Below are 19,559 nucleotides of genomic sequence, written 5' to 3'. Positions count from 1 at the left end.
AAATTGCATGTATGTTTTCCTCACAAGTTTTGGTATGCATGAAATATGCATGTGGTTTATTGGCCATGACATGTCATTGGCATGGAGGATTGCCTAGATTGATAGTGGATTTACCTAGCCTTGCCATTTTTTGGATAGCCATGGTGTTATGGGTTCATTTATTTGTTTTTTTTCTGTTTGGTTCTCATCTTTCCTTTAGCTTGGGTTGAGTTACTAGTCCTGGAAGCCTTGGTTGGAAAAATGCTCTAGAAGCCCTTGGTGGGTTGAGTTACTAGTCCTAGAAACCCTGGTTGGAAAAACGCTCTAGAATCCCAATGACAGTGGTGGGTTGAGTTACTAGTCCTGGAAGCCTTGGTTGGAAAAAACACTTTGGAGCCCCAGAAGGCTTGGGTAGAGACCAATCTAGTGATGGTTTGTGATTTCCAACCGTGAGGTGGAATCATTGTTTGATGGGTTGAGGTGGTTTGGCCTTTGGAATCCCTGGTTTGGTTTTGATGGATTTTTCCATGAGATCCCACATGCATGCTTGGAATATGGCACGGGGGTGATTGGCTAAAAGAAATATTTGGTTTAGCCAATCTATGTTCGAGTGGTTTGTGGAAGTCCTAAACCTACTTGGTCATTGCATCATTAACATGAGGTTATTTATCCTTTTTATTTCATGAGTATTATACTGGTTCATATGTGGATTATATGGCTATTGTTTTCTTGGTATTTCTGTTGTTATTATGCTGGTTATGAATATGTATTATAACAATGGTGATGTATGGCTCTCATCATGATTTTACTTATAAATGAATGAACAATGTATCTATGGCATAATAGATGATAATGCAGCTAATGTCATAAGGAAACAATGCCTCATAGAAAATCTCAGATAAGTATGAGACACTTATGCTCACCTCTATTGTTAAGACATATAGATTTCATATTTGTGATATGTTTGATGAAATGCCTATCATGGCTAGTAGGGGTCCAGTGTAGTCCTTGTCAATGCTTTTGCAAATGTATCATTGTTCGGTTGTGTAAATTCATTTATGAAGGTGTCGTTGAGTTTTGGGCAATGACCTAACCTCTTGGCCTAAAATAGTGGCAAAAATTCTGGAGTTGAAGGCACAACACTGGAAAAAAGTCCCCAAAAGCACCCTTGCCCATGTAGTGGGAGATTCTGGAGCTTCCTAGACACACCCTTGTCCATATCAGGGGAGCGTCTAGTGGTTTGATGCACTAAAACTTCAGTTGGTCTCAGGGGCTATTTACCTGAGTGGTTGGGATGGCTCCTGGGAGTTCTGTTGTTGATGTGGGAGGTTTGTGTGATGTGTTCCACCAGTTCCACTTCTTTAATTGACACAAAGGGAGTTGAAACATATCATAGTAACTAGTCGTCACATGTTTACCCTAGTTGGTCGATTACTTGGGTAGATGTGGGAGGAGGGTGTTAAATAGTGGTATCATAATAAGTTGCGATCTCTTTGGGTCATATCTAATACCACAGAGTGGTATTAGAGTGGGTTATGTTCTCTTTGGGTCATATCTCATACCACATAGTGGTATCAAAGTGGGTTGAGCTCTCTTTGGGCCATATCTGATACCATAGAGTGATACCAAAGTGGGTTGCGCTCTCTTTGTGTGATATCTGATACCACAGAGTGGTATAAGAGCATGGTTCAACCCTTGGACTGGATGGGTGGAATGTGTTTTTCATGCATGCATGTCATTTTCATATGTATTATTTAATTTTGTGGACTAAGTGCTTGTTGTGTATGGATGGTGGTGGTCATTGTTATAGTTGTGTTTCCATGTAGGAGTTGATGATGTTGTTGTTGGGGTGTGTTTGTCATGAATGCATGTTAGTTGTATATGAATTTTATATGCATGATAGCGTCTATATGTTGTTATGCATTCATTATTATGGGCATATTTGTCATGCATGAGGTTGTTGTAGGCATTTCAGGTCATCATGATGTTGTTGGTATGTTATTATGTCGATGTGTTGACTAAGGTGAAGCAAGAGATGCAAATCATCAGAGTGAGGTTACAGCAGTAGACTTTGGGGTAAGAGAAGATCATCATAAAGGTATTGCATGTTTTGTAGGCATGTATGTTAGTTAATGGATTTTTATATGCATTAGGGTTATATACATGTTTGTCATTTTATTGTTGTGGTGGTTACATGAATGGTAGATGCTAGTGAATCAGTGTGGTCATATAGTCATGAATGATAGTAACTTGTTTGTATATGCATTTTTGTTTTCGTTTGATCTGAATTGGATCATTATATTTTTTTCATCCATATAGATGCATTCGGAGTGGAAAAATTGGAGGAATTATCTCACAAGATGGTTTTTACTAGTGGGACCCTATTTAGCATAACGGAGTCTGAAACCTTCCGGGAGAATTTTGAGGCATAAAACGAATTTTTTGGGGGGTAAAACTTTGCTTCTTGAGCATACACCTTTTCATGCTATTCTACACACATAAATCTTTCCAATGGCATAAGAATCACTTCAATCAGAGTCCGTATGCAAAAGTTATGCCACTCAGAAGTTAACCTTCCTGTTTTCACACCTATAGTTTGGGAGGATGCCACATCAGCCCCCATTATTCATGGAAAAGGGGCTAGACGCATGTTTTTGATGTAAAAGAAGAGTCTATTTTGTAATGCTATTTAAGATTTGATGTAGTCAAACTTAACCATTGTTGGGCAGCGAATCCCCCCATAGCGGATTTTTGGGGCTTAAAGCCTAGTTTTGGGTCAATGTAATGCAAAATACCCCGAAAAATGCAGGCACGAAGCGCGAGAGTCTAGGGTTGTCCACCCTAAAATATTGTAATTTAATATAGAATGTGTTGGCCTACCCATGGTCTGCGGACCATGGGAATGTATAAATAGAGCGAGTCTCTAAGTGTAGAAGGCAGTTTTTGAGTATGGATCTTAAGTGATATTGGTTTTTGAGTGCAATATTCGCTCTTAGTCTGTAAGTCCGAGTCTTGGGTCGTAGTATTAGAGAGAGGCTCTGCAGCTGAGTGCGCAGAGGGCTGGTAGAGTCCGCAGCTGTGTGCGCAGACCCCTGCAACTGAGTTCGCAGGGTGGAGTTGGGATTGTAACAGAATAGAAGTTTAATAAAAGCTAAGTTGATCCTGAAATACTGTGCATCTGCTCATAGATCTGTATATTCATGCTTCTGTTATATTTTTATGCATCTCTTTACATTCTATGATTGCGCACACTTGTTATGAATGTGAATGATCGTTAAGACTACTGGACCCACAAAATTAAGTCAGATCTATAATAATAACATAGTAAGGGTAAAGGAATTAGACAGCACCTCTTCACGCTCTGTACCAAAACTACGCGAAGGTCAAACAACTGCGTGAGGCAGCGTGAGCACGCAGGATCAGATCGTGAACTTCCCATGCCTCATCAAGACATCCCTAGGGTGCAAAAACCTGGTTCCAGCACCCTCCCACACTACCTCAGGTGAGACCTCAGTCGGTGCTCCGTGGACTGTTGTCAAAAGGGCCGGTAGTTCGGGATTTGTTTGGCTAAATTACTTCTGAACCTGGGTCAGACCCCAATAAGCCAACAAATGGTTCCGTTGCCAAGACCGAGATTCACCTAAGGGATGTCTGATGTTGGAACACTGGAACCCTACGAAGAAGGAAATTGAAGATTGGTTGGATCAGAAGCTTCACGAGTTCGTGACATAGGAAAACAGAACTCTGCAAATATCTGAGAAGAAGTGGCTGGATCGCTACGTATATATGGAAATCCACAATATCTTCTTTGTGTCCTTATCTTTAGGTCTATATGATTGGATTGCGAGGTTAGTCGATAGCCAGGGAAGGTACAAGCTCAATCAACCGATAGTGTGGACTCTGGAATTAGTGCGCAAACTAGAGGCATCAGAAGATAATATCGCACGGGCCGTGGACCATTGGCTCGACCGGATAATAGGGGGATTTATCATTGAGTTCGCGATAGACACAACCGTGACCTATAGTGAAGCAGAGTGATGTTTTCTCAAGGGACCGTGAGGTAGGTACATCAAATCCCTGAATACGTGGATTAAGATGTGGTTATGTGAAAAGCGGGTTATGCGAATACATTAGAAATTGGAACAATGCAGAGCGGAAAGATCTACAAATGGATCGAAGGGTTAGGAAAAATTCCTTTAATTTCACCTTCACGAGCAAGTGAGGAATAATGCGCTCGGGTTTCCTCGAGAAGTGTAATCAGTTTGATAAGGTAGCGCATTCCACAGTTATCACCTCCACTTACGCCTTCACCCGTTTCACCTATTTCACCTCCATCTTCACCCACCCCACCTCCACCACCCCCATAGTTCAGCATGGCGAGCATGATCAAGCTACCTGTATTCAGAGGAGTAGGGAATGAGGATCCAGACCAGTTTTGGTTCGTGGTAAGAGCAGTGTGGGAAGAACAAGGAATCACGAATGACAACATTAAGAAGGCCACATTAGTGAGCGCGCTGCAAGATCGCGCACTGACATGGTATATCAAGCACTCGAATGATCACCCAAATGCAAGGATAGCAAAGATCTAGAATGGGCTAAATAGAGAATTTAGCCTGCCGAAATTAGAAACACAGTCAATCATCGGATTTAAAGAGATCGCGATGCGTCCAAGCATGACCCCATGGGATCTGGATCAGAGACTGAAGAGTATGATCCGCGATGCCAATATGATGCTAACGGATGCGCAACACCATGCGTGGTTTGTGGCGTCTTTGACACAACACCTAAGGACGGCGTTGTCACAACAGAAGCTTTCAACCCAGGTCGAAGCATTGGAAATGGCGATGAGGTTGAATGAAACACTGATACAGGATTCGAGATTGGGAGTCCAACAAATCCACGTGCAACTGCATAACTTATGCTTGGAGATGCAGAGTTTGAAGTAGGATAGGGCACCATGACCAGAGGCATGCAAAGAAGTGTGTTGCATAAAATGTAAAGGCCAGGGCCACAACAAGTATCATTGTCCAGTATTCGCGAACTACTTGGCAGGAGGGGGACCAATGCCATTGAGACCAGAGGCATAGGCAGGGCCAAGTGCGACACCCGCGCTCTGGTGTGCGATCTGTCAGGTGGGAGGAAAGCACATGACAGACAACTGTCATTTGTTGCAGAAGTATACACTGACTCCCCAGCAGTTGTTTTGCAAGTTTTGTAGATCGATGAGCCACGACGAGCTTACTTGTTGTAGCTACGAGTTAATGATGGAACGGACCCCAGCATATCGAATGCAGATGGAAACACGAGGCCTTGACCCAGCTGCGGGGATGGCGTGCACTGGATTTCAAGGACGAGGTCGAGGATGAAGAGGAATGGGGCTAGGAAGGGGCCGCAGACAGCTAATCTGTTACAATTGCGGAGGACCAGGGCACTACGCTCATGATTGTACCAATCCGACGAGACTATCTTATTCATACTGTGCTCAATTCAATCATGAAGGAGTAGATTGTCCTACACTGATCGCACCGATGCGTGAGAAAGGGGTACTACATCCTACTCTGACTCAGAATATCCAAATGATGAGGTATGAACCACGCAAAGAAGACCCCAACGTGAACATGGTACTCAGAAGCAGCGTGACCACAGTGGAAGATAAGGGGAAGCAGCCCGAGGAAGATACATGGGTTCGCAAGGCTCCTGCAAAGGAGCCTGAGTTTGACTTGGAACGCGCAAAGGAGATGCTTATGGAAGCTAAGAAGAGCTTCACGGAGGCCTCTACTTCAGGTATTAAGGATCAACCAGAGTTGGGAATGGATCCTTCTATGCTTACTACCTTTTTAGCGACATGCATGAAGCTGCTGCATGAAAATAAGGCAGTTAAAGGACTACAAGAGGTGATCACTAAGTGCGCAGTGTCGGGTGAACCATGCGTAGTCCGAAAACCGGGAAAGCATGCATTACGCACCAGGAGGGAAATGAGATTAACGGCACAGATTGGCAAATATGAAATGGATCAGGTAATCCTAGACCTGGGTTTGGACACGAATGTGTTACCAACGTAGATATGGGAACGCATGGGCAGGCCCACATTACAGTGGTCCCCAATTCAATTATGGATGGTGAACCAACAAAAGATCTTGCCCATGGGAAGGTTGCAAGGGGTAACAGTGGATATTGAAGGTGCGAGCACAGAAACAAACTTTGAGGTAATAGAGATTGTGGATGACATCAATTCTTACCCTGCGTTTCTAGGAATAGACTGGGCCACTGATATGAATGGAGTCATCAACCTGAAGAAGAGAAAGATGATAGTCGAAAAAAAGTCTTTACGTGTAGTATTTCTGCTAGATCCAACCGAAAGAGCGTGCTACACTGAACCGATGCACGATCATGACAGCGACAATGAGCTAGATTTCATTTACCATACAATGGCGACAGTTCCTGCACTTCAGATTCAGATGAAGAAATAGAACGCTGGCAGAACCAGTTGCACAAAGTAACAATGCTAAATTGCAACATGATGATTAGATCATTGCAGCGCGTGATGACCGAAGCAAGGGAACTGCCAACAGATGATGGGGTAACAAGAGTGGATGAATACTTAGACAAATTTGAAAGTTCAGTACCGGAATAGCAGTAGTACGGTGCGATAGAATTGGCATTGGGCGCGACACCCGCATGATGGGGACATACACCTCAGAAGACTATGAGGAATTGGCACGAATGTAGAAGATGGATGCGCTTATGGTGTGGAAGTCCCAAGCGTATTACATGAGATGGGTAGCCAAGACGAAGCAGTTTGTGCGCTCACCTGTGTCGACGAAGCAGTTTGCATGCATAACCCAGACTAAAGATCGAAAATCAAAACCTGACACAGGGAACGCGACACATGCTACAAAAATTCCATGTCAGAGCCTTCACAAAGCTATGTGGAGTCATGAACAGAGTTTACCATATGGGATGAACTGATTGGGACCTGTGCGTACCAGTGGTCTGATTGGCCTATAGGGCCATAAGCAAAAACTGAAGCACGGAAATGACCCCAACACCGACGAGAAGAAATGAAACTAGGAAAGTAGAGGAGAATCGCTAGACCGCAGCTCCCATAGTTGGGACAGGATGCGAGGATCTGGGTACAGGAATTAGGCAGTTACGGGAAGCCATTTGGCGAGGGAGCTTGAAGCTTCGCGAACTCGATGAAGAGTGGGCCCAGCTGAGGAAGAAAAGCATGACATTGGACGAAGAAATCAACGAACTGGAAATCGAGGTCACGCAAGCCGGCTGTCAGAAACTAAGCATGATGGGACCAAGTCTAGCTAGCCATACTACTACATTAGAAGGATTTGCGACCCTACTACCATGGCTACGACTGCATCTTACTAAACAGGGGAGTGTACTATACAAAGAAGAACGCGACACAAGGGTATTTGAAGGGTGCTCGCAGCCCGGGCTAGCAGGAAAAATGAAGCCTCGCACTGGGGGTGTGACCACCTGACTATCTGTAGGAATAACAATCTCAGCACTCCAGGCAGTTGAAAGAGAGCGCGGGACTATAAAAGAGTCTGTATGGGAGCTGCGCAACCCGGAAGTTGCGCGTGGGATCAGTATGACACACGGATCACATTCACGCACAGGGGACTGCGCTGTCACATGGATAAGGTGGAAAGTGACTGTTGGTGTCACTGTTCATGACAGGATGTCCAATTTAAGGCAACGAGGAGCGGACGGCGGGCAATTAAGACACGGAGTCAAAACTAGATTTGAAACGATCTGCCGCCAATATAGCATTAATGAGCCAGAAAAGGGGGGAACAGTTGAATTTGAATTCTGGCAGGCCTATAAATCCCAGATGATCATCTACCGAACAACCCTTGGCATCTTGAGAATTCAGTTATTGTGCATGGACTTTACAGCTTTAGAGGCTTTGACAGCAAGTTCAGTATTTCAAGCATTACCGAAAGAGATGCAGGACCTGCTGACCAGAGCAATGTCGATCGCCAAGGAAGCCGCACCGAGCCCTATGTCACTGATGGGGGACGAGCCGGAAATTCCAAAGTTGCCCCAAACACCGAGGCCCAAAAAGGATCCACAAGAACCAAGACCAGTTGGTATGTCTCCGCGAAATCCGTGGTTTGGCAAACGGTCGATGGAAGAAAAGGGGAAAACGGTTAATATTGAGAGCGATGATGAGGAGGAGGAGCCTCAGACCTTTGTAGAAGAGATAGAACTAGAGGAAGAGATGGAAGAAGACATCTAGCTAGTATGCGCCATAGCAAATCTTCCCAAGTACATCCCTCTGTGGAAAGGGAGGGTAAAGGTACCTAAAGATTTGGATGCCATTAAGAGCACACTCAACACCCCGTTCCTCCCCGCGGGAGTTCTGTTTGAAGGTTCGGCTATGGGCCACGTACCCACTATAAATTTTGAAGACTGGGACCTCGTAGATAGAGAGAAGTTCCCTCATTTGGAAACTATCCAGTTGAAGGAACAAAGCATGGAGGGGGCAGTTACAACACTGTAGCCACGGACATGGCTGTGTGGGGTGGAGGAGGTCGGGCTACTCCACCTGCTATCGATTCCACACTTTCATTGGGCCCCAATCATGATATTTGTCATCAGGAAATTACTTTGCCTGGTGCACGATGGTTACTTGTGGCTAAAGGAGCCCATTCCCATCATGATGGAGCTCACTCATCAGATTTCTCGGCTTCCCTGTACGGGAAGGGACCCCGCGGAAATAGCTGGCACAAGTGGAGACTTGGCGATTGCGGAGGCCATGAAAAAGAAATATAAGTTGGAGAAAAAGTAGAGGGGTTATGTTATTACTAGTATTCATAACAAAGGGGTCTGCATCACTACCCAGTTGTTGGCAGGAAAAGTGATGAGAAAATGCCAGGGAAATGAGGTACCAGCAACAGTCATCGCGCTGGCCAAGCAATGCGCAGAAGGGGTATGGTTCAACTAGGTACAGTTCCTCTGCGACGAGTTCCTAATGAACTGTAGGGAGGCCCAAGAGCAGGGTAAGACCTTCCACTACACGTGGTTGCTCTTATCCATCCTGTTGGTTACAGGTGAATTGCTTGAGGATAGTCAGTTTCCTCCCCTTGACCAAGACTGGCCAGAGGCAGCAAAATACGCATCGCTATGGGCGACGAAGGATGCCACACAAATCCGAGAAACCAAGATCTTCTGGGTACTGATGGAGGCAAGCATATGACTGTGGATCAACAAACAAACACACCTATCCACCTCAGTATACGACAATCTGAAGAACTTTGCAGACTTTAAAGTAGATATGCACAATGTGTATATCAGGGCACGGAAGGATCCAGAGCAGAAGTGGACCACACTCCCCTTCATCGCAATAGATGACGTTGTTTTCGCAGTGCTCAACACATGGCCACCAGAATGGCACACACCAGATTTGGTGGTGTGCGATGAGACGGAGATTCAAAGACAGAAGGCTGCTAGCACAACAGAAGCGGAACGAACAGCTAGCTGAGGAAGTACGGGCATCCCAGGAGGCAGCGAAGGTCGCTGCGGAAAAGGCAGCAACAGGAGGGACCGCTATGACATAGGAAGAAAGAGGCCCGAACTTGACCACAGGGCATGGGACAGATGATACGATGGAAGGCACGGACCCAAGCACCACCTCTACATAATTAAAATAGCCACGCGAGATGGAACGAACAGGGCCACAGAAGAAGACCAAGGCTTCCAAGTTGGATGGGGAGCCTATTACACTGACCGAGGGTGACCTATACGACATCGGCGACACAGTTCATGAAGTCACCAAGGAGGCGCTCTAGGAAGCAATGATGGAGCAGCAGAATGTGTTGGGGGCGCTCAGGGCGCAACTTCAGGAACTTCGGGTGTGGCCCCCACAGCAGGGAACGGTAGCTACCTGTGGGGCTACGGGTACTTCAGCAACCAAGCACTTGCTATAGGCCAAAATGGCAAACACCGTCATGCTACCGAAAGGAGCACTGACAACGGACAACACGAAGCACAAAGTTGCGGTAGGCCGGCTCAAGGGACTTGGTCTAAAATTGGCTGCCCTTCCATGAGAGATATTATGCCAGCTGCAGGATGGAGTAACGACATAGCTCTGCGCTAGGGAAGGACATGCAGTACAGATGCTCAGTGAATAGTGAATCAACATCGAGTAGCTTAACGCGATGAAGTGGTAGAACGGACTGAACAGTTGGAGCAAATCATCGAGGAAGCATGTCGTCACGCCCACGAGCTAGAGATTGCAACAGAATTACAGTAGGTATCTGGATCCACAAACTAGCCAATGGATTCCGTCAAGCAAAGGAGGAAGCAACAATGATCCAGATGGACCTCAACCTACAGATCACGGAGCTGAGACTGAAAGCACAGCCCTCTACACCGTTGGAAGTCAGAGAGCAATGGCACCACGACATTCAATCAGGGTTGGAAGCAATAGAGTGTGCCATACAAGATTGCACAAGCTTGTTAGATCAATCACTCTTCACCCTCACTTCACCGCAGGAAGACCCAACGCTCCAGCGGTTAGAGACAGAAGCGCAAGAATTGCAGCAGGCCTACAACAATGTCCAGGGGACCACGCAGACAGTCGCCCTTACTCAGAGACTAGCCAAGATGAGGTAAGCCCAGGTTCTCAAGGAGCAGGTAGATGCCACGCATCAGAAAGAAGCAGTGCTTAAAGAACACATCCAGCCTTGGCTCGAGGAAGCATTCACGGTCATAGCCAAGATCGAGGGAAAGCTGGCACAGATGCAGGGCATATATGCACTCTAGCAAGGAATTTCACTTAACAACGAAGCATTGGAGATACGCGCACAACATGTACAATGGACAACGGAAGAATGTGTCGCGGACGTAAGCTAAGCGTAGAGGTTGCTAGATGAACTTCACGTGAAGATCACCGCACCAGCCAAGTGACTTGGGACAAGTCGCGATGATTGTGTTGGGGGTCTGTTGGGCAACGGATCCCCCCATAGCAGATTTTTGGGACTTAAAGCCCAATTTTTGGTGTAATGTAAAGACCCCGCAAAATGCGGGTGCGGAGTGTGAGAGTCTAGGGTTGTCCACCCTAAAATATTGTAATTTAATATAGAATGTGTCTGCTTACCCATGGTCCGTGGACCATGGGAATGTATAAATAAAGCAAGGCTCTAAGTGTAGAAGGTAGCTTTTTAGTATGGATCTTAAGTGATATGGGTTTTTGAGTGCGATATTCACTCTGAGTCTGTAAGTTCGAGTCTTGGGTCGTAGTAGTAGAGAGAAGCTTTGCAGCTGAGTGCGCAGAGGCCTGGTAGAGTCCACAGCTGTGTGCACAGACCCCTACAGCGGAGTGCGCAGGGTGGAGTTGGGATTGTAATAGAATATAAGTTTAATAAAAGCTAAGTTGATCCTGAAATATTGTACATCTGCTCGTAGATCTGTATATTTATGCTTCTGTTATATTTTTATGCATCTTTACATTCTATGATTGCACGCACTTGTTATGAATGTGAATGATTGTTAAGACTATTGGACCCACAAAATTAAGTCAGATCTATAATAATAACACAATAAGGGTAAAGGAACTAGACAGCACCTCTTCGTGCTCTGTACCAAAACTACGTGAAGGTCAGACAACTGCGCGAGGCAGCGCCAGCATGCAGGATCGAGTCGCGAACTTCCTAGACCTCATCAAGACATACCTAGGGTGCGGAAATCTGGTTCCAGCACCCTCCCATACTACCTCAGGTGAGACCTCAGTCCGTGCTCCACGAACTATTACCGAAAGGGCCGGTAGTTCGGGATTTGTTTGGTTAAATCACTTTTGAACCTGGGTCAGACCCCAATAAGCCAACCACCACTAATAGGCTATCAGGCTGTGTTATAACTACACCACTAGGAGGAAGAGGCATTCCATTCTTTCAAGAGCATTTTGTTCCATACTTTAGCAAATATGGCCAGGGGAGATAGGAGGTAGAGCTCACAGAGAGGATCTGTGCACTGTAGCAGGCCACATACATTACTTCTTTGCATCTACAACCATATTTCCAGACAAAAAGAGAGCGAAGCAACCTCACCTTCCAGCTGGCTTTTCTCCCGAAAGGGTTTCCTAGAGAGAATATCTTGTATATTATGTGTGTGTGGGCTTATTTTTTCATTATCTACTTTTATTCTTGATTTAATTTTACATGAATGCACTACTTACAGTTAATTTTACAAATCTAGAAATTAAATAAAACTTTAATAGTGTAGAATCTCAGGTTTTTAATATAATATTATCAAATATGTTGTGACGAATTGTCTAGTAGAATATCCATGGCAGTTTACAGGTCATTTGGTACCAGAGTAGGTTTCTTTGGGTATTTTGGGGATATTACAGGGATCTAGATCAGCGAGGCTGAAAATCATAAAACCCTAATCATGGGTGACGAATCTATAAACGAACCTCGTGATCCTACAGAGGTGAGGTTTTCACGTCTTGAAGAACAAGTCGCGGACATAAACCGCAATTTCAACCTCCTCATGGCATCCCTAAGCAATAAGCTAGGGATAGTGTAGAATCTTAGGTTTTTAATATAACATTATCAAATATGTTGTGAAAAATTGTCTAGTAGAATATCCATGGCGGTTTACAGGTCATTTGGTACCAAAGCAGGTTTCTTTGGGTATTTTGGGGATATTGCAAGGATCTAGATCGGCGAGGCTGAAAATCGTAAAACCCTAATCACGAGCGACAAATCTGTAAATGAACCTTGTGATCCTAGAGAGGTGAGGTTTTCGCGTCTCAAAGAAAAAGTTACAGATATAAACCGCAATTTCAACCTCCTCATGGCAGCCCTAAGCAATAAGCTGGGGATATTTGGAGAATAAGGGGGTTCGAATGCAGAGGACAAATCAGAATGGGGATCACGAGATTGGGAAGAGCAAATAACCAGTCGAAGAAAGAACCCAGAAAAGATCAACCTAGTTCGAGTGTCGTGAACCAATCCCTATTTAAAGTGGAAGAAAAGGTCAATATCAAGCCATACCATGGTGAGATCGATGCTCTAAATCTAAACCATTGGTTGTAGCAACTAGAATTTTATTTCAGTGTCCATCAGATCAAGGAAGGGCAGAATATCTCATTCACGTGGCTGAAATTGGAGGGACATGCACTGACTTGGTGGGAGAGCCACATGGAAACCCTGAGGTTGGAGGGAGAACCTCCAGTGACTAAGTGGGAGGATTTCAAAACCATCATTAAGTCATAGTTTTATCCCATTTGGTATGTGGAAGACCAGTGGGTCTAATGGCATTACTTCAGGCAAAATTCGGGCCAAAGTGTGCAGGAGTACACCACAGAATTCAAAAATATGGCTATAATGTTGGGTATCTCTCCAAAAAACCCAGATGTACTCCTCAAGTATTTATGGGGTCTGCACCGCCATCTACGTGAGAAAGTGATGTTGTTCAAGCCAAAAATGGTGGACGAGGCTTGTGTACAAGCACAGTACCCGGAGAACATAGGCTTGAAAAGAGCATAATCAAGTGGATCAATGCAAAAGGAGCAACAAGACACTTCTAAGGAGGGGAAGAAGAATCAAAAAGGGGGAAATATAAAAAGACAATAGCCACAACACACCAATGAAAATATCCTAGCAACCACTAAAACCACAGCAACATTGATGGCCATATATAGGAGAAGTGCTGGAAATTTCATCTAGAGCTAAACCCATAGAACAAGAAGAAAGATAATAAGAAGAAGAATCTCATGGCTACTTATTCGAGCAACCAAGTTGAAAGCAGCTCAGACATGGATGAGAAGATCGTCTATACATTAGTGCAGAAGGAGATGAATCTGAGTAGCCTTCAGCAACAGGAAGAGAAAGAAATGACCAAACTCTTCCATGTAAAGATACAGGTCAAGAAGATGAAGATTGATGCTTTGTTTGACTCAGGGTCGCAAGAAAATCTCATTGCACAAGATCTAGTCAAGGATTTGGGGCTGGAATTTTGTAATCATCCAAACCCATATCAACTAGGATGGGTACATAAGGATGCAGAGTTGAAGGTAACAAAACAGTGTAAAATTAGATTTGCTATCAGTGTTGATTTTATTGATGAAGTAGATCTGGATTTGGTTCCCCTTGATGTATGTCGAGTCCTGTTTGGGAGTCCATACATGTACATGCATGAAGCAATATTCATGAGGAGAGCTAACTAATACTGACTCATCAAGGATTGAAAATTGTTCATCATCAACGCGCACAAAGGCAAGTAGAAAATTTCACTAGTAAGTTCCAACCAGGCCAAGAAATTGATCAGTTCTAGCAAGAAGTATGTTTTGTGTTTTTAAGAGAAGGTCAGTCTGTAGAGGAGTCAATAAGAGGCAAGGCATCCCTAGAGGGGTGTATTAAGAGACAAAAACAACAATTGGAGGATTTATTACAGGCATACAAGGACATGTTCTGAGATCCTAAAGGGTTACCCCCTAAGAGAGAAGTGGAGCATGATATCCAGTTATTGCCAGACTCCCCATTGCCAAATATTGGGTTATACAAGCAGTCTGCTATAGAAGTAAGTGAGGTGAAGAAAAAGTTGCAGCAGCTGTTGGAACAAGGTGTCATTCAACCGAGTACATCACCATGTGTGTCACCCATCATCATTGTGCCAAAGAAGGATAGGACTTCGCAGATGTGTATAGATTACGGGGCGTTGAATAAAATCACACTCAAGAACAGATACCCCCTGCCTAGGATAGATGGTCTGCTAGATCAGTTGCATCAAGAAAAGTATTTCACCAAACTAGACTTGAAGTCTCGATATCACCATGTTCAATTCAAAGAAGAAGATACATGGAAGACCGCCTTCAAAACCAGGAAAGGTTTGTACGAGTGGTTAGTTATTCCATTTGGCCTATGTAATGCACCAACTACATTTATGAGATTAATGAATGATGTATTGCACCCTTTTATAGATTCAATTGTTATTATCTATTTGGATGATATACTGGTATATAGTGCTACCTGGGAGGAGCATATTTCACATTTGATGCAGGTGTTGGAAACATTGAAGAAGCACCAGCTGCTAGCAAATCTCAATAAGTGTGAGTTGGCGCAGCAACCCTTTGTGTATATGGGATATGTGATTAGTGGAGGAGAATTGAGATAGATCCTTCCAAGATGGAGGCCATCATGAAATGGTTAGTGCCTACTAATGTTAGTGAGGTTAGGAGTTTCATTGTAGCATCACAGTACCTGAGGAAATTAATAGCCTTGTTTTCAGCAATGGCAGCACTGCTCCATGCCATAACAGCAAGTGGCAATAATTTCCAGTCGGGAAAAGGGCAGCAGAAGGCTTTCGATGAATTAAGAAGAAGATCAGTGAAGCACCAATTCTGGCATTACCAAGCTTGCAACGACCCTTTGAAGTGGAGATAGATGCGAGTGGGTATGCTATGGGAGTTGTCTTGATACAAGGAGGAAGGCCGCTCGTTTGCTACCACTCTAAAGTATTTCATGGGGAATTTCTTAACTATCCTACCTATGATAAGGATTTTTGTGCCATGGTGCAAGTGGTGAAGAAGTGGAAGCACTATCTAATGGGAAAGGAGACAATAATCCACACGAATCACTGCCATTACAGTACCTGCAGGCCGAGAATAAGCTATTAAAAACTAGGCATTACAAGTGGATGGGATTTTTACAGCAATTTCATTTGGTGATCAAGTATAAGAAGGGCAACACAAACAAGTTGGCCGATATGATTTCAAGGCCACCCACATCAACGATTACAGCTTTGGGGACTCTTATGCACATGGAGCCATTCACCCATGATGCATACAGAGAGGCATATTCAGAAGATAAGGACTTCAAAGAGGTGTATTAGCAGTTACAGAGTCAAATTCATGTGCATGATGGTGAAAACACCGTTGACTACCATCTCCAAGATGGGTTACTCTATAGTCTGGATACGTTATGTGTTCCTAAAGGTGAGTGTTTGCAGCTGATTAGAGAGGCTCACACCTCCAATGTTGCAGGGAACTTTGGTGTAGGGAAGACCGTGGCTAACTTGCAAAGGTATCTGTATTGGCCCAAGACGCAAGAACAAGTAGCTAGGTTCATAAGAGGATGAATGTTGGCATAGGGGGTCTTGCCCAGGTTCAGAGATAGTTGCGCCAACCAAAAAATCCCTATACTACTTTCCCTTTCGACAACAACCCACGTAGCGCAGGCTGAAGTCTCACCTGAAGTAGTATGGGGGGATGCAAGAACCAAGTTTTTGCATCTAGAGACAAGTGTGATGTATTTTAACATCTCAGATCTGTGTTCGTGCAGATCAATAAGACCTTAGGGATCGGTACTGCAACTCTACTTAAACAACCTTCAGATCTTCGTGAAGGTCTATGACCATCCATTGTGAACCCTTAACAGTAGATTTATCCACTTACGCGCATTAGAGAACAATCCTAAATTAGTGTTCACACAAATCTACTTAAGTTATTTAGTAAACATAACAAATTTCATCTCAGTCTTTGTGAAAGTACTTAACATGCATTGCATACGTCTACTAAAACTTATTCAAGAGAATCATGCATCATTAGATCAATATTTCATAAACACATTATTTATCCACAACGTATATCGTAAACAGAAGTAAACAGAGATAAACAGATATACACAAGATTTCTTCGGTAAATTTCTTTATTTATCTTTAATTCAACTTTACAAACTCAAAACTACCCTGCGCACTCAGCTGCAGGGGTCCACGCACTAAACTGTGGACTCTACCTAGGCCTCTGCACACTCAGTTTCAGAGCCTTTCTCTCCTATGTGACCCACTTCTTTGTGCTATCAGTTCTCTTCTATTGACCCATTACATGTCAAATTATGCCTTAGACTGTCTAAGACACACCTATTTGTAGCCTTTTACATACAATCCCATGGTCCACGGACCATGGGTGGATCTCAAAACCGACTCAAACTTTAAATAAACAAGGGACTAAAACCCATTTGACTTCTAATCATCTACACGCTCCGCATCCACAAACCATGGAGACTTTACATCATACAGAAAATACATCAAAAATTGGGTTATTTTAACCCCAAAACTGACCTAGGGGACCCCATCTCAACAATGCATACTTTGTTGTACCAGCAAGCATAACAATAGGAAACAAGACCTGTATCATCCATTACCTGTACCTACTCCTCCTTGGGAAATCATTTCCATGGACTTTGTGGGAGGTTTATCGACAACCAGGAAGGGACATGACTACCTATTCATGGTAGTTGACAGGTTCAGCAAGACGTGTGTTTTGAAGCCCTGTGAAAAGACCATCAGCGGACAAGAAGTAGCAAACTTGTTCTTTGGAAAAGTCTGGGTACACTTTGGGATACTAAGGAGCATCATTTTAGACAGGGATACAATATTTCTCAGTGCATTCTGAACTACATTGTGGGAGAAGATGGACACGGAGTTGAAAAGATCTACAACATTCCATCCACATACAAATGGGAAGATAAAAGTAGTCAACAAGACTTTGGTGCAACTTCTGAGGGGTTACAACTAGAAGCATCCAAATACCTGGGATGAAAATCTGGTATATATATAGCATTCTTATAATAGAGAGGTCCACACTTCTACAGGAAAGTCTCCATTTGAAACTTGTTTTGGATATTTTCCCCCTTCACCATTGGATATTGCATATGGGAAGCATGGAGGAGTGAAGGAAGACATTACAGGAGATGCTTTGAGGGCTGAAATTTTTATAGAGAAGATCAGGAAGATCCATCTACAAGTACAGGAAACACTGTAGAAGTTGCAGTTGAAGTATAAGGCCATGCATGATCAGCACAGGATAGAGAAATCATTCAAGGTGGGAGACAGAGTATGGCTACAGTTGAACAACGAGAGGTTGTAGGGGCCTGGTAAGAAAATCAAGGCTCTAAGGTATGGTCCCTTTGAGATACTAGAAAAGGTGGGTGATAATGCCTATCGACTCAGTTTACCACCATATATGCGCATTTACTCAGTTGTAAATGTAGAGAATTTGAAACTCTATGAGTCTTCCATGATAGATCAAGAAGAGGAACAATTCCTACCTTCTGTGGAGGATCTGGCACAAGACGCTCATGCAGAGTTGATAGAAGATATAATTTTTCACAAGAGGTCTAAAATTAAAAGACAAGGGAACAAGACCTTTAGCAGATTTGGTTGAAGGGACAACTTCTAGGCAAAGCTAAATGGTACACCAAAGACAAGGTGGAGGAAAAAAAAAATCTCACCTCATTCAGGAAAATATTTTGGGGACCAAAAGCCTACCAAAATGGTGAGGTGTGATCCGAATTGGATCATTATATTGTTTTTCATCCATCTCGATGCATTTGGAGTGGAAAAAGTGTAGAAATTTCTACAAATCTCGCTCTAATACCATGTAGAAAATCTGATGGTAGGTTAACCCGATAATGAAATATAAATCAAAGTAGAATACTATAACCTACTTCTACTATCAATTTTCAGAAGCTTAAAGATCGAGCTGAACAATATAACTAGAAGAAGAAGAATCAATGGCACAATACACATGAAAATACTTTGGGGAAAGCCTCAGCTAAAAACCCCACACTATTTTATTATCATACATGGTGGAAATACATAGGAATTATACAAATCCTTATCTCTCACAGCTAGCCAGCTCTCAATACAATCCTCACAGATGCTCATAGGAAATCTTGGCTTCTCTCTAGCCTTCCTCTCTGCCCTCCAAGCTCCTATTTCCTTGCGCTATTCCTTGTGGATGATTTTCCTTCAACCAAGTGGATGATCTGCTTTCAAACTGCGCAATACTTAAGGATTTATCCTTGACTGCATGCATGAGTTTTCTCCATGAGAAAACACATGCAACTAATAGTACACTATCCTTGACATTTAACTCAACTGGGTCTTTCTCAGAATAGACATGCATGAGTTTTTGATGAGGGAATCTTCAGTTAACTGGAGTAACATTAGTTGAGTGCATGCATGCATCAACTGACTGCTAACTTACCATTAGTTCCTCAAACAGTTTGGAACTAATTTAACTGGAATTAACTCAGTAACTGAGTTAACTGATTACAACTCAAATATAACTCAATCTTATCTCCTAAATTTAAGGGATAACTCTTGCATGACTTCAAAAATACTTCTAACTTGAATTTCTCCAACTAATTAATTTAAAATAAATTAATTAATTATTTCCAAGTAGCTGTTAAGACTAAATTCGATTTTAATTCACAATTTAATTCAATGACAAATTAAATTTGAATATTCTTGTTGCCATATTTCAACAAAAAGTAGAGGAATCAGCCCACGGGACCATTTTTACTGGTGGGACCCAGTTTAACGAAACGAGGTCTAAAACCTTCCGGAAGTGTTTTGAGGCATCAAACGACGTTTTTTTGGAGTAAAACTTTATCTCTTAAGCATTCACATTTTCATGGTATTTTACACACAGAAATCTTTCCAACGATGCAAGAATCCCATCAATCAGAGTCTGTATGCAATAGTTATGCCACTCAAAAGTTGACCTTCCTGTTTTCACCCCTATAGTTATGGAGGATGTCATGTCAGCC

The sequence above is a fragment of the Pinus tabuliformis genome, chromosome 7 (assembly GCF_031772625.1).
Source record: "Pinus tabuliformis cultivar Carrire ecotype Pingquan chromosome 7, CPIR1, whole genome shotgun sequence".
NCBI classification, from domain to species: Eukaryota; Viridiplantae; Streptophyta; class Pinopsida; order Pinales; family Pinaceae; genus Pinus; species Pinus tabuliformis.
Note: the sequence above shows the minus strand (reverse complement) of the source record.